This window comes from Mustela nivalis, assembly GCF_964662115.1.
Source record: "Mustela nivalis genome assembly, chromosome: 16".
NCBI lineage: Eukaryota > Metazoa > Chordata > Mammalia > Carnivora > Mustelidae > Mustela > Mustela nivalis.
In genome coordinates this window covers 33,801,927-33,817,127 of record NC_139035.1, presented here as the reverse complement: position 1 = coordinate 33,817,127, position 15,201 = coordinate 33,801,927, and the positions used below count along the sequence as shown (strand labels likewise).

Below are 15,201 nucleotides of genomic sequence, written 5' to 3'. Positions count from 1 at the left end.
TCGTCTTTGGTCTTGGGTATTTTCATCATTGGACTATTTGAGCCAAGACATAGGTTTTGCCAAGGAAAACTTTCCTTTGAAACCTCCATCTTATCCAAACAGAGAGCTGAAATTGACTCTTGGCAGCTCCAAAGATAGTTCTGAAAAATAGGACATATGTGTCAGCCAATCCATGGGACTGTCCCCAATTGGGGTGGGGGGGGGGCTTGCATATAAACCCATCTTTCCTTCCTATAAACTGATAAAGCCAATGCACCTGTAACAAGCTCAGGGACCTGCTATGTGGCCCGCATGTCCAGTTCCTTTGACTGTGACCTCCAAATCCTCCTACTCTAGCAGGTTCGTGAGGCAAAAGAGCTACAGGTACTCAGTGAAAGGGGAGAGCTGAGTATAGAAGAAATGTGGCTCCATTCTTCAAGGGGAGGCATTTGAATGTCAGCTCTCAGCAAAACGACAGTTTGGGGAAGGTTGGGTCCAACTCGGAGGACTTGCAATCCTGGAAATCAGACTTCTTGCAGGCATGATTTCCTTGGGGAAGGAGCGGGTATTTATAAAGGAAACCATGTTTATACCCAGAAGCTGAAGAAAACATTTTGCAAATATTTAGGCCAATGAGCTTACCTAGAGGACAGAGGGCACATGATTGGCACACTGCCTTCTGTAGGGGAGGGTCCAGGTAAGGGACAGATGGGCCCTTATTGAGGAACTCCAGGTTTGGTGAGTTCCCTCCCCTGCTGCGGTCTCATCCTGGGTTCCTGGTTTCTCTCCCAGTTGCTTCCATAGCACTTTCACCGGGACGAAAACTACTTAGAACCATAGAATCTTGGGACGCACCTGCTTTCAGCTCAATCATGATCTCAGGGTCCTGGGGTTGAATGCTGTGTTGGGCTGCCTGCTCCGTGGGGAGTCTGCTTCTCCCTCTCCTCTGTCTCTCCCCATACTCTCTCTCTCTCAAATAAATACAATCTTAAAAAAAAAAAAAAGAACAATAGAATCTCATAATGGGACACCATTCAAGCTAGAATGCCCACAGAGCACAATCCACACCAACAACCGGACATCACTGCCAAGAGCACAGGTCAACATGCTGGGGAGCACAGGCCAGCATCCCCCCCAGGGCTAACTACATACCAAGGCACATAAACCACTTTGCTAGTTTAGGGGATGACTGATGGTTAAGCTCATGGGCTCAGAATGCTTGGAGTTCGACCCCCCTCTTAGTCCTACATGACCTTGGACAACTTATCTGACCTTCCCTGCCTCAGTTCCTCATCTGTAAAATAGAGATAAAGATAAAACTTACCTCTTTGAGTCTTTGTGAAATTAAAATGAACTAATATAGGTCAAGTACTTAGATCCTGCTAGCCCACTGAATCAGGCAACAGAGATTCCCTCCATTTAAAAAAAAAATTTTTTTTAATAAATATTCCTATGTATGTACAAAAGCATAAATATCAGGATAATAAGTCCTCGTGTATCAAGATAGTACAATGAATGCCTCACTTAGCTTCAGCAGTGATCCACATGTAGTCATTCTTCTCTCTCTACAGGCCACCCACCTCATCTCTCCCCCCAAGTGTTTTGAAAAAATTCATATTTCATCTTAAATTATTTCAGTGTGTATCTCTGAAAAGGGGAACTTTCTGAAAAATCAATAACCATACTCCCCCCAAAATATAAAAACAAGGCTATAATACCAAACTTAATCTTGGTCTTATCTATGTCTCTCTTGTCTCCCTCTCTTTCTTTCTGTTGCAAATGATACGAGGAAAGGTCCACACTTTGCAATTGGTTGATATGTCTCTTAAGTCTCTTTTAATTTATAGGTTCCCCTTCAATTCTTTCGTTCGACCATTTTCCCCTTGTTACTTTTTAGTCTGGAGATTAGACCATTTGCTGTATAATGTTTCTGACAGTTTGGATTTTGCTGATTGCATATCATTTAACATGTTCCTGTGTCCCTCTGTATTTCCTGTAAATTGATAGTTAGATCTGCAGGCTTGATTGATTCAGGTTCAATAATTTGACAAAATTACTTCACAGGCCATGCTATGTATTTCTATGAGAAGGTTCACAGTGTCTGGCTGGTCCTTTTGTTGTGATGTTAGCAATATCAATGATCATTATCTACATTTATTTACTCATTGTCAGGTTGCCAAATAAAATACAGGATGTCCAGCTATATTTGAATTTCAGATAAACAACAAACAATTGTTTAGTATAAGTATATCCCATATATATATATATATATATATATATATATATACACACACACTAAGCAATTATTTGTTGTTCAAATGAAATTTATATTTAACTAGGAGTCCTGCATGTTCATTCACTAAATCTGGCAACCCTACTTAGGGGCTGTAAAATGGTGACATTCTAATTCCGTGTGTCCTTCTTTGTTGGTTGCAATGCTTTTATACAGAGAAACTTCCCCTCGTCTAGTTGATAGACCTGAAATACCGACCATAGATGAGAAACAGGATAAATGCTTGATTTTTTTTTCTTTTACTTATCAACGTAAAAATGATGAGATAGTTCCTCCAATGACCGAGAGACGTATCATTATGAACTCATGAATATGAATGTGGTTGTTGTGAATTACAACCCTTTGCAGTTATTATCCATCCTGGTATGTCTAAGCTATCCCATCTCTGGTCGGTGAGAATCTAATCTAGTAGGATCCTGAGTCCTTCCAAAATGGGGACACCAGTGATGTTTCATATGTAGTTTGATTCCTGATATGACAAGATTTGGGGGACTCATCTTGTATATTTCCTGCACTGGCTTGGCATCAGCCATTTCTCTAAGAAATCTTGTTTCCTTTTAAGAGAAAATGGTATTTAGAAAACATAATCTAGGAACGAGGGTTGTTCCGTGCTACCGAATTTGTTCATTTCTTTTTAAGTCTCTTCCATACAGAGAGCCACTAAACGTGTACTTTTTAAAAGATAATATATACTGGGATGTTATAATAATATTTCCAAGACAGATGCAGAACCACAGGTATTTCCTCTCCTCAACAGTCTCACATCAGTATGTCCTTTCTCCTATAATAAAAATCCCTGATCTCAATAATATGCATATAATTGCTTATATGCCAACACATCCACATAAAACAATGGTACAGTCTCACAAAACCTACAGCCTCAGAACAACAATAGAACACCACCACCACCAACACAGCTGCAAAAAATAGCTCCAGCTTTTGTTTCATTTTGTAGTTCTTTCTGTACTTAGGGCATGTCCCACTAGGGATATAAAAAAGACACCCTTGTTTTAAGTTACTTGAAATACTTTCCTGGTGTGGTTATGCTCCAACTGGATATACATTTAAGTTCTTTTTTTTTTTTTCCCCCTCCTTTCATTTTACTTTCTAAATTTTTTAGGGATTGCTTTTTTTGTATTTTGTTTTAAGATTATGTAAAAATATTTACATAATTCCAAAGACAAATCTATAAAACATGATTTATTCAAAGAATTCTCATGCCTATCCTGGTCTCCTCTATTCTCTCCCTCTTTCTAAAGGTACACATGTTATTTTTATGATCTATCCTTTATTGGTTTCTCCTTCTGTAATTACTTTAATCTAAATAGATACAAAGATATATCTGTATCCTCCTCATTTTTCAAGATTCCACTCCAATATCATTCTTCTGAGCCCACACCACCCGGAAATAGAGTACTCATCAAATCGATTACAGCCAGAAATATATCCTGCTGGCAATATACTGATGTGGTCACACAGATTGTTTACGGCCACCCTCCATCCTGACTGTTCACGTCTCGATTCTAACTGGTTGGTTCCCAAGTTTTACCTAATTAGAGTTTGTAGCATTCATGTCTGCCTCTCTCGGTAGCAAAAGTTGCTAGGATTTCCTAGAAAGCCAAGGCCAGACCAGCCCTTACGTGTTTTTCTTTTATATCCCACACAGCCAGAGCCACAATGAAAATCTGTTGAATTGAATGCATAAATCAGTGCTTATTAGCCCTGGATAAGCATCCAAATTACCCATGCCACTTTTTCAATACACTTTTAAAAGTACAGGTTGCCAAGTTCTATCCGAGACCCACTGAATCAGAATCGCCAAAAGTGATCACCAAGAATGTGGATTAAATAACAAACCATGATTTTGCTTTTAGCCAGCTTGAGAGCCGTCGACCAACGGCCACTCGCGTAAATGCCCTGTTGGAGCACCTACAAGGCCCTTGGAGGGGTCACTTCTCGGCTGATCCTCCCCTCTGCTGTTGGAGATGGTGCCAAAAGGAAAACTTAGCCAGCCAAGCCATCTACCTTGAAGATTTTCTCCCGAGAAAAGTTAAAGACGGATGGAGGGTGGGTTTGGGCCTCTCGAAGAGAATTGGTTGTATGGAAAGGTTAATTACATTTGAAGGTCGCACAGTTTGTCAACACCTAGGATGAAACTGGCTTTGTGATCTTCAGGCCCAGAGCTCTGTCACTCTTAGCAAAACAGCTGCTTCCCTTTACCAATCCTAGGATTACCCGAGGGCAGAGATGACACAGGGCTTCTCATCCCTTCCCGGGAGCATCCGTCCCCAGGCAGGACTTGAAAGCCAGAGGGGATCTTAGGGATCAAGTCCAATCCCTAAGGTGAGACGACTGTGGCCTGCATCAGAAAGGGCAGTTAAAGGCAGCGCTAGGACTAGGATCCAACTTCCCTGCCTTCCTGGCTTTTGCCATCAGGCTTTTTCCTTCCCTGGCTGTCTGTACACCCCATCCATTCTCGGCTCATTCCCACTAACAGTCCAAGTTCAGAGGACGCCTTCTGGTATGAACGGAGCTGCGTAGAGTCTCGGACATCTAGTACAGCCACGCGGGTTAATGTAACGTGTCTGTGACTATGGAGAAGGCAGGAATTCTACACTCGAACTCTTCTCTGGGCTTCAGGGACAAAAGCCATGGCCAGGCGGGTGTCTAACGAGTGACAATCAGTGTCAGCTGAGAGGAAGAAGCCAGCGGGCTGAGAAAATCCCCTCCTCCTACAATAAGTTTAGATGAGCTCTCCCGTTTGATTTTCCTTGCTCATCCTAGCAGTGAAGAGAGGCTGTGGGTAGGTGGGTTGGTCGGGGGCAGGGGGTCTCCCAGAAGCAACAGCACACTTGCTTCCTCCACATCTGCCTTTTCGCTTTTATCCAGGGCTCTCCAGGCCAGAGATAGTCTAATTGGTGTCCTGGTGGAAGGAGATGGTGGCTGAGCCTTAGAGAAACAAGGCTTAGGGATTTCTTCCATTGTGCCCATCTCCATAATCCTCACCATTCCCTATCCCCAGCTCGCAGTCTGAACCAAAGGCTAAAACTGGAGGGGGTCCACTTGGTACATCTGGCTATTTTGGAAAGCTCCAGGGAGGCAGTCATCATGGTAATCGAATGCATCAATTAAACCCAACAGATTCTTTTCAATCAAGGAGTGCGTGCACATGAACACACACACACATGCACACACGCACACACTCTCATGCATACATACACAGATGCAATCGCCTGTCTCAATGTACATCCAGGGCTCACTCTGGCCTCTCTGGCTTCTACAGTGTGAGGCAAGGCAACAAATGTATTCAGTCCACAAGAATGAGGTTATGGGAGATGAAGGAAACCAGAGGGGGTGGACAAGCATGCTGGTGAACTTGAATGTATGCCAGAGAAGGGGGCAGAAGGGCTTTGAAGGCAAGAGTCCTATAGGGATGCTAATCGTGAGTATTTTATTGTGATTATTCTGGGTCTCTTTCTCTCACTGGGGATGCACACAAAACTGTGACGTGGGGTAGGATCCTCCCGGCGGCTCGCCTATTGCCTTTGGAAAAGAGGTCAGTCAGTGGTAGAGAAAAGCTTTCTGCCCAAGGCTTTTGGAGAAATCATTCCTTGCACTGGATTAAGGTTCAAAAGGAAAATTTAGGCTAGAATTTAAGAATCTTTCAGGCTAAAGGTACTGTAAAACTATAACAGGTGCCAAGAGTATTAGTAATATATTCTAGGCCTCTCAAAATTTATAAGATGGTAAATGCCTTATCATTAGATGCACTCAAAGAATGACCACCTACTTGGTCAAGACTTTATTTGGAAGTAAGTTCTTTGCAGATGAAATCAAGTTAAAACAAGGTCATCCGGGACGAGAGTGGGCCCAAATCCAGTGAGGGGCGTCCTTCTAAGGTGTCATTGTGCACATCCATGCGCACACTCGTACGCACGTCCGTGGGTGGAGAGAGATGGCTGTGTGAACACAGAGGCAAACATTGGCATGATATGGCTACATACTAAGGACTGCCAAGGATTGTGGACATCAGCCAGAAGCTGGACAAAGCAAAGACTTCTTCCCTAGAGCATTCCAAAGGAACAGGGCCCTGCTGACTCCTGGACTTCCCCCTTGGAGCTCCAGCACTGGGAGAGAAGAAATTGTTGTAAGTCATTCAGCTCATGGTCCCTGGTTCTGGCAACTTTAGGAAACTCACAGAGGGTCAGACCGAATCGCCGGGAGGGTCTCTTTCCACTGCAACAGCTATAGTCTTAACTTTGTGGGGGTGTCTTTGTTGGGAGTTAATACGGCAACATCTTTCTGGACTGACTTCCAAACGGTCCTATCATAAGAGGGAAGGAAGCACGGCTGCAAATGAGAAGGAAGGAACTGTGAGAGCCATGGGGCCCTGTAGAGAGAGAGCGCCAACTGGACTCTCCCTCCCTCTGGGAAGGGACCGATTTTGTCACACAATGAAGTTCTCACCCACAACCACTCCCTTCCTCCTCCTCCTCCTCGAAAGTGAAAACAACTGCATACTTGGTGATGGCTCTGGGGACAGGAACCAGACCCCAACGCCCAGGGCTATCCAGTGGGATTCCGGACTCAGGAGCGCGATTCCTTCCCAAACAATTAAGATAATCCAATCAATGCTGCCCACAGCACACACTAATGCCATTAGAGGCAAAATCTCCCAGGGCAGTGGTGGGAGGGGGAGAAGGAGCCTAGAAGCAGAGTGGGCTCAGTCTCAAGGTCAGTGTGTTCTTGACTGAGTTACCTGAGCCGGATGGCTCTGAGGCAATGTCAATGCCTTTCTCCAGGGAACCCACGGCCAAAAGTAAAGATGGCATATGCTAAAAGGAAATAGAATCATCCAAAGACTTGAAGGACAGCCCCCGCATCTCCCTGAGCAATGCAGGGGGGTGAGACCTTGTTTTGATCCCGGCTTCTCCATTTATCAGCCGCATCCCCTTGGGCAAAGCACTTAATCTCCTAAACCTCAGTGTTTCGTTGGAAAACAGCGACGGTTTTACCCAAGTTCCTGACTTTCTTTGCAAGACCAAAGAGCATCGGGACAGACACAATGCTTCTTGCTTCGCAGAGGAAGAAAATGAGGCTAGTCCCCCCACCCTCCCCATCCTTCCCCCCCACCCGAAGGCCACCACCAGTGAATGACAGACGCGGGCAGCACAGAGCAAGAGCCTTGTAAATAACATGTTTTCTTCCACCAGACCCTGCAGTTTACACAACTGTCCGTTGACTCTCATCACAATACTTTGATGTCCAACTTCCTTTCCTGTTTTATGGCCGGGGAAGACAGAAGTCAGCAAGAGGTTGAGTCATTCTGCTGAGACCAAGAGGCATCAGTACGGGAGCCAGGAATCAAACCCACTCTGAAATCTCTGCTCTTAGCAACGACAACTGAGCTTGCCAATCTTTTTAGGTTACCTGCTTATCATGTACATGAAAACTTGGAATATTATATTATTACATTAATGTTAACTGTTAAATGTTATCGCAGTAAGGGAAGTGGGTGTTAGTTTGAGTCTGAAACTCATCCAAAGCACAGAGGTGATTCTCGGGTCCCGGGATGAGGCGAATATAAAAATTGCAAAACAGTTTGGCATATTCTTCTGTTGAGGATCTTTTCTGAGCTCATTAGTCAAGGGGGAAGAGAGGATCAGTCAAGGGGGAATAGGGCTCTCGAGGTGCTGATGGCTGTCCTCCCCAGTGTAACAGGGAAACCCAAGGCATCTCTAATGCCTCAAAGGAGGAGAAATTTGACCTCCTGACATTTCCTGTGTCATCTCGCTCCGTGCATGAAAGACACCCAGATCCGTGGAGCAGAACTGGACGGCTCCTGCGGTCAGCCTTGGTGAGGAACATGGATCATGGGTGTTCGTCAGTGTGGGTCCACAGGAAACTCCAGCATCAGAACCAAGACCTTCCATTGGCTCTGGCAGAATGAAGAGAAGTTGGAGGGAAGTGGTTAACAGATGATAAAGAACTTTCACTTCCAGTGGAAGATACAAGAGAAACGTAAGGTATGGTCCTTGCCCATAAGCAATTTGCAATCTAATGAGAGGAGGCAAGTGCTGGAGTGAAGCTTACTGATGGGTAACAGAAGAGGTCGGAGTGGATTGTAGCACCAACACAGCACAGCAGAGCAGAGGGGACCCAGGACTTGGAATTAGAACATCTGAGTTCCACTCTCTTCTCTGCGATTCCCGGACATGTGATCTACATACTACTTAACTTCTCTAAGAGAAGGTGATCTCTAACATCTCTGAAGTGGTTTAAAAAAAAAAAAAAAAAACAAGGCAAATACCATAAGGGCAGGAATTCAGCAAGCATTTGTTAAGTGGCCTTTCTCTACCAAGCTTACAGTGGGTAGGGACAATTACGGACTCTTATACACTGAGCATAAAGTGCCCTTGGCCAAGATAGCAGAAAAGAGATGGGTCTGGAGAAGATCCTGGAGATTGCTGAGCCATTGGACGGCTGGCGGATGGACGGGAAGGGGGATGGTGACACATTCCAGAAGGCAGGAATCCCATGGGCAGAAGAAGTTCAGGGAATAAAATGAGCTTAGCGATTGCAAGGGACTGATGGGGAGCCAGAATGCCTGGGGCGGGTGGGTAGGGGTTGTTCGAAATAGACTGTGCACAAAGGGTAGGGCAGGATTCTGAAAAACCTTGAAAGATGGCCTCTAAATCCTCTGATATTATAGTTACGGGTGTTATTTTTATTTAAGGGAAGAAAAAAGAAAAGAAATGCACGCTGCTCACCCAAACATCAGGACATTCTGTTCCTCTGTGATTGTGCTTCGTGAAAATGCTCTCCAGCAAAAAAGAAAAAGAATGATTAAGGGAAAAATATAACTAGAACCACATTCATTTCAACTCCACTGAAGGCACAGCAGGAGGAAGTCGCTGTGTTTGCCAAACTCCAGAAAGAGACACAATTGATGGGGGGGGGGGGGAGGAGCAAACAGGAGATGGGAGATGAGGGAGGCACTGCTGTTTTATTCTCCCAAGAAGATGTTGTAAATAATGGCAAGGTATGGTGCACGAAAGGGGAAATTACTATGACAGGGTCCTTTTAGGGAGGAAAATGGAACTAAATACACGTTCTGTTATTCCTGATCTTTCATTCAACCCCCCCCCCATTTACATGGGGGCTCCCTGGAGCTGATGTTTCCCCTTTGCTGTCACAAGTAGTCATTGACTGGAGCCCATCATTTCAAAATAACGGCCTGCAATTCTTCCATTGTCGTGATTAATACAGGCTAATAATTATTAGCCACACTGAAAACTGCACAGGAAAGAGGTGCGGCGGCCAGGCTGCCCAGCTCTATGGAAGCCAGGAAAGTTCCCCGTCGTTCCACCAGGGGGGGGTGATGTCCCTGAGAGACCAAGGAAGGCTTTCTACTCTCACCTTCTCTAGGAGGCCAGGACCTGGGGCTGCCTCACCCCGGGGGCAGTAGCCTGGGATGAGATTCACCCTATCGCCATCAGGGACCTTGCAGAACCCCGCAAAATGGGAATTGCACAAGAAAAACAAGAGGCTGGGGCTCCGGGCCGGTGGGGGAAGGAGAGAGGAGGTGAGTGAATATACGATACCCAACCATCCAAGGCTCTCAAGCCTTTGAAACATCAGGAAATATCGTTGGCTGAATGGATCGAAGGGGCTGGAGTCACCCGTGACTCAGGAAGATTCATAACGCCAGAGCCCTGAACAGAAGAGTTTATCAAAGGCCGGCAGAGAGAGTAATCATCCCACTCGAAACAACTCAAAGGCAAAACCCTATTTCTCAGTTCTGTCCCTATATTGCACTCTCGCTGACTTTTTAGGCACTGGGATGTCTTCGCCACTACAAGGAGGCTTTCCCGTATCCTCTGCCCTTCCTTCATCCTTCGAGGCCAGCAGTGGAGTGGCGGTAGGGAGGCAGGGCTAGGAGAGGAGAGCATGGAGCCTCATTCTTGCTTCTCACAGATGCAGGGACCGGGGCCAGTGAGGGACGGGACTCATGCAAGGCCAGAGAAGCTCAGAACCGGCCTGGCTCAGAACCCAGGTCTCATAACTCCCAAGAGAGTAGGCTCCACTCTCTGCCTTTTGGTGGAAATCACGGCCTTTTCATTCGCACTGTGATTCTAAATAAACACAAGCCATTCCAGAAAAAAAAAAAAAAAAACAAGCAAAAATGGTGCTCTGACCCCAGAGGGGAAAAGGAGGAAAGTGAGAAGAGAAAGATGGACGCAGAGAACGGTTCTTGTCCCCTCCTTCCCGCGTCATCCTCCACCTGGGACACCCGGCAAGAGACAATCTCACAAACTGACACTGAGGGAGAAGCGTGGATCTTTCCTTCTAGGAATTCAAAACTCAGAAGACAAAAAGCAAGGCTAAAGAGTTTTATTCCGGTGCCTATTAACCAGTTGGTGATGCCGGTGATAATGCAGTGGTTTCCTGCTGGCCAAGGGCTTGTGCCATTTCTGGATTATTTCTTTTCGGACCTTTTCAGGTCCTGCTGCTCTGAATTTACAGCATGGAAGCAGGCACTGGGGTCTGCACCTGGACGGCTGGGTATCTGATTTACTGAAGCAATGTTTTTCTTTGTTTTTGCATGGGGCAATGGACTTGACCCTCTGCCAGACCTGGGTGAGGTCCCACCTACCCCCACTCCTGCAAGGCCCTGGACCAGCCCCCACAGGTCTGGCTCGAGACCTTCCAAACTGCCCTCAGCGGCTGCTCTTCTCTACCTTTTGGCAAACCAGAGACAGGACCCTGGGGCTGGGTCTAGCTTTTCAATACCAGCTCCATTCCCTGGGAGGGCCTGGGCTCTGTGTTAGGTACTCCACCTGTCAGTCAGGAAAGAGAAGTCGGAGGATGGGGGCAGACAGAAGGGGAGTGTAATGTTCTGTCCCAGAAGAGCTTGCAGTTTGAGGCAAGAAGAAATTCTTCTGCTATCGCTCTTGTCTTTCTTTCTCCCCTAATTAGGAGGAGATGTAAGTTCAATTCTGTTGGGGTTTGTAGGGCACAAATGCAATCAAGGCAAAGGCAGACACCAGTGTTTTGCTCACCCTGCTCCCTGTGGGTTCCCACAAAGACGGACTGGCGGGCTCTCTGGAAGGAGTGGGGGTCACACGCGTTGCACCCAATTATCCCATTATTTTGAGAGGCGGGCATGGCCACCTATGTGGCGCTGGTGCAGGGCAGAGGCGACAGGAGCTAGTAGAGAGGTGCCCGTGCTGGCAACTTCTTTCCTCCGGGCCAGCTCTTATTGTTAAACACAGGTCTTGCAAAATGGGGAAGAATTGAGCTCATTAGTATGATTGTTTGTAATAATCACGATAACAACTACAACATGCTCTCCTTTGTAAGAGAAGATGACACTCGTGACCGTAAGTAGGGCTGAAGCTTTCCCTGACTCAGGATGAACCTGCAGGGGCTCCCGGGGGGCAGTGGAGAGCTAAGAGGGATGAAACCCAGCGCCTCCCATTTCCTGGCATCTGAAGTACAGATTCCCACAGTCTCATCACTTTTGCCTCCTCAGAAGACAACAAGACTGGAGAAAAGGGATGTCAGATCAACCTTGGCTCCACTTCTGACCATATCACATGCTACCTGGGTGGCCTAGGGACCAATGGCTTGACTCTCTGGCCATTAGTTTCTGCATCTGTAAAATGGGGTGATGGTACTCACCCCGCAAGCTGAGATTGGCGAGGCTTATGTATCATATGGGTCTTCTGCTGACTGCTGTGGCTGAGATGGGGTCATTCTCTGCAGATAATTTTAAGCAACTGAAGGTATCATTTTGCCTCAAGAAAGAAACTTGGACAAAATGATCGCTTCCTATTGGTTCTGAAAGTTTCTGATCCCAAAGGAAGGAACTGTGCTGCCTCCGTCCAGTCTTAACCCCACAGCCCTGAGTGTGCCTGCCATCAGACGGAATCCTCACGAAGCCTGGAAGCCCAGTTCCAGCTGAATCTTGGAGAGCAAGTGTCCCCCGAATCAACCTGGGCCATCGGAGCCAGGGAGCTCAATGTGGGGCTTCCTGGCAAGTGAGGGCTACTGAGCGGGGAAGGACCTCGAAAGTGCATTTTCATGATATACCTCAGGCAGGGAGGGTCCATGCCATTCTCAGTCCTCGACAATTAAGGGAGGGTTCACTGAGGCACCTTGGACACTCTGCCTGCTTGGCAGATGTGGGAGGACGTGCGCTGCCTGCTCCAACGTGCATGTGCTTTATGATTCCGTAGGGGAAGGTAAGAGGCAGGATCTCTCTTGCTCTGTAGCACTTTCCAGTGGAGGCATGGTAGGGAAAGAAACCCGGAGTAATAGGGAGACGAAGAAGCCACCTCATAAGCAGAAGTGTATTTCCTTCTCTTTCTGTAAGATTTATTTATTTATTTGAGAATGAGAGAGCACAAACGGGGCAGGGGGAGAGGGAGGATCCCAAGCCGACTCCACACTGAGCACACAACTGACACGGGGCTCGATCTCACAACCTTGAGACCATAACCTGAGCCAACACCAGGAGCCGGGTGCTTGACTGGCTGAGCCACCGAGGCGCCCCAATAAGCAGAAGGATATTTCTAAGCCCAGCTACTTTTCCCTGGAAAACCGAACAAGAGAATGAACTGTAGATAACCGCAGCGGAGAAGTAAGTTTGGCTCTGGAAGGAGCTTCTAGATTTTAAGGCAACCTCCCCATATGCTTGCATAATTCTCTCCGAGTCACAGCCAATATCTTATTTGATTCTTGTGAAGCAGAATATGCAAGGCAAGGGATAGTATTTCCACTTCAGAGATGGGGAAACTGAGTCACAGAGCAGCTTAGCTTGAGATTACAGGACCAAATAAATAGTGCCTCTTTTTTTTTTTTTTAATCTCTTAGAAAAAAATAAGGAAGGAGGGCCCTTTCACAGACTCACAATGTAGGCACAGAGCAGCAGCCAAAATTGCGAGCAGAGGACTTCACGCAGCCCTCACCTTCCACACCTGCAGCCCAGCAGTCCACCTAAAACCCCTTACCTTGCACGTTCTGATTCCTGTGGATTGTTCCAGGGTATTGTTCAGGTAGGTTTAGGCTGCAGTTGGTTGGGCCTCACAGAGAATAACGTCCTCCCAGAGGAGCATACTAGATGGATGGGGGAGGGGAAGAGGCTTCGGGAAAGAGGGCGAGGTATACGGGACTGGAGGTAAGCTCCGCTTGTGGGAGGTTTAGCGAGAAAGGAGTGAAATCCTGCCTTGTTTGATCTGGAGCCTTAACAGGCTCGCTACTGTTTAAAGTACACAGGAAAGCGGGATTTGTGAAGGGATAAGAGGGGACGCAGGAGGGGGGTGACATCTTTATGAATGGTCCTGAGAATCCCGGAGCAGGGGCCCCGTGGCTGTGTCCTGGGCCCGTGTCCCCACGGCTTGGTGTGAGGTTCACCAGTCTGGCATCCCAGCAGCCTCTCCTCCAGGCACGGGACTTGGCCCACGTACTCCCGTATGGCCTGTCAGACCCATCCCTCTGTTCCTAACAATGCGGGGGTAGAGGAGCCTGGGACCAGGGTCCACTGGGTGAAGGTGAAGTACAGGATGGGAGACAGAGGGGCCCACCCACGAGAGGAACGTGTCCCTGCCTTGAAGGCTCCGGGTGAGGGCGACTGGAAGATGACACGCATTTGGAGTAGAGACCGCTCGAGTTGGCGGCAGCTTTGGGAGCTAAATGCAAGCCTGGTTATAGGCCATGCACTCCCCCAAATGTCCCCTGTTGACAGTGGCAAGCAGGAGGCCCTGACCTCTGTCCCCAGCAGTCAGGTCACGCTGCCTCCCAGGCCCAGCCCCCATCCCACTCCAGGCACCTTAAATATATGCACACACACACACTCACAGGCAGCTTTCCCATGCAAAATGCGGATGGCTTGCCACCTACCCCCCGCCCCCCACAACCTCTGAAAGGGAGCAGACTTCATGCTGAAAGCCTGCCAAAGTATGGCCGGCTTCCAGCACCAAAAATACCTCCCGGGATCTGAGGGGCTACTGCGCTGGCGTCTATTTGCGGGGTTGGAGCTGCTGCAGTGGCAGAGAAAGGACTCCCTCTGGGGATCGGCTGGTTGCCCTTTTGGGCCTTTTAGGCGTATCCCCAAAGTCTGAGGATTGCTTTCTGGAGCCTGAGAAGCCCTGCTCAACCGCACTTGCCCTCTGCAGGAGAAATACTTACTCATTTCTCCCAGAAAAAAACCCAGCCCCATTTCTAGAATGCTATTGCCTCATCCTCTTCCACTTGTCTGATCTTTATCCCCAAGTCACCTGTCCGATGACGAGCAAAGAACAGGCAGTGGCAGGTGGGGGGTGTGGTGTGGGGTAACAGGGAGCAGGAGCTACAGATGACTTTGCAGGGGTGAGGCTTCAGGAGCACCGCCACTGGCCAAGGTGGGCAGGTTGGGGTGAAGGAGAACCCTGCTGAACTTATTAGGATTTTCCAAAGATGGGAAATTGGCACAAGACAAAGAGATGCCCGTCCATCCAGCCATCCAGCCATCCAGCCGCCTATTCATTCATTTGCTAAGTATTTATTAAATACCCACTACTTGCCCAGAACTGTGCTGGGCTGGGACCGTCTGTCCTTGTGGAAATAAGGATGTATTTCAAGGCATTGGCAGAGTCTCCGTGAGTCCCCAGGGGTGATGGGTTTGACACCAGCTGGAACGGATGAGGAAGAAGACATCAAAGGCCAGAGAAACATCAGGAAACTTGAGTTCCACGAAGACATAGACAGGTCCAAGGGTATGGAGCCTATTAACACGATTATTAGCATGATTTCTTTAAAAAGTAGGTGAAGAGATAATGAGGTATACAATTCCATTAAGAAAGAAATTTCACAAACGTATTGTCAATAAATAATATTTGTGGAATGAATGAATGAATGAATGAATGAATACCTAGTGATTGAAGGGA

The 15,201-nt window shown here is 47.2% G+C and overlaps 1 long non-coding RNA gene across 4 annotated transcripts in view; it reads right to left on the bottom strand.

Moving 5' to 3' along the window:
* The window catches only part of LOC309850349, a 29,646-nt gene that overhangs the window by 12,013 nt on the left and 2,432 nt on the right, over positions 1-15,201 (bottom strand). For all 4 annotated transcript variants that reach the window (XR_014304202.1, XR_014304203.1, XR_014304204.1 and 1 more), the window contains 2 exons: positions 835-966; positions 622-785 (listed from right to left, as the gene is read on the bottom strand). This is a non-coding gene — a long non-coding RNA (uncharacterized lncRNA). The remainder of the gene's footprint in view (positions 1-621; positions 786-834; positions 967-15,201) is intronic.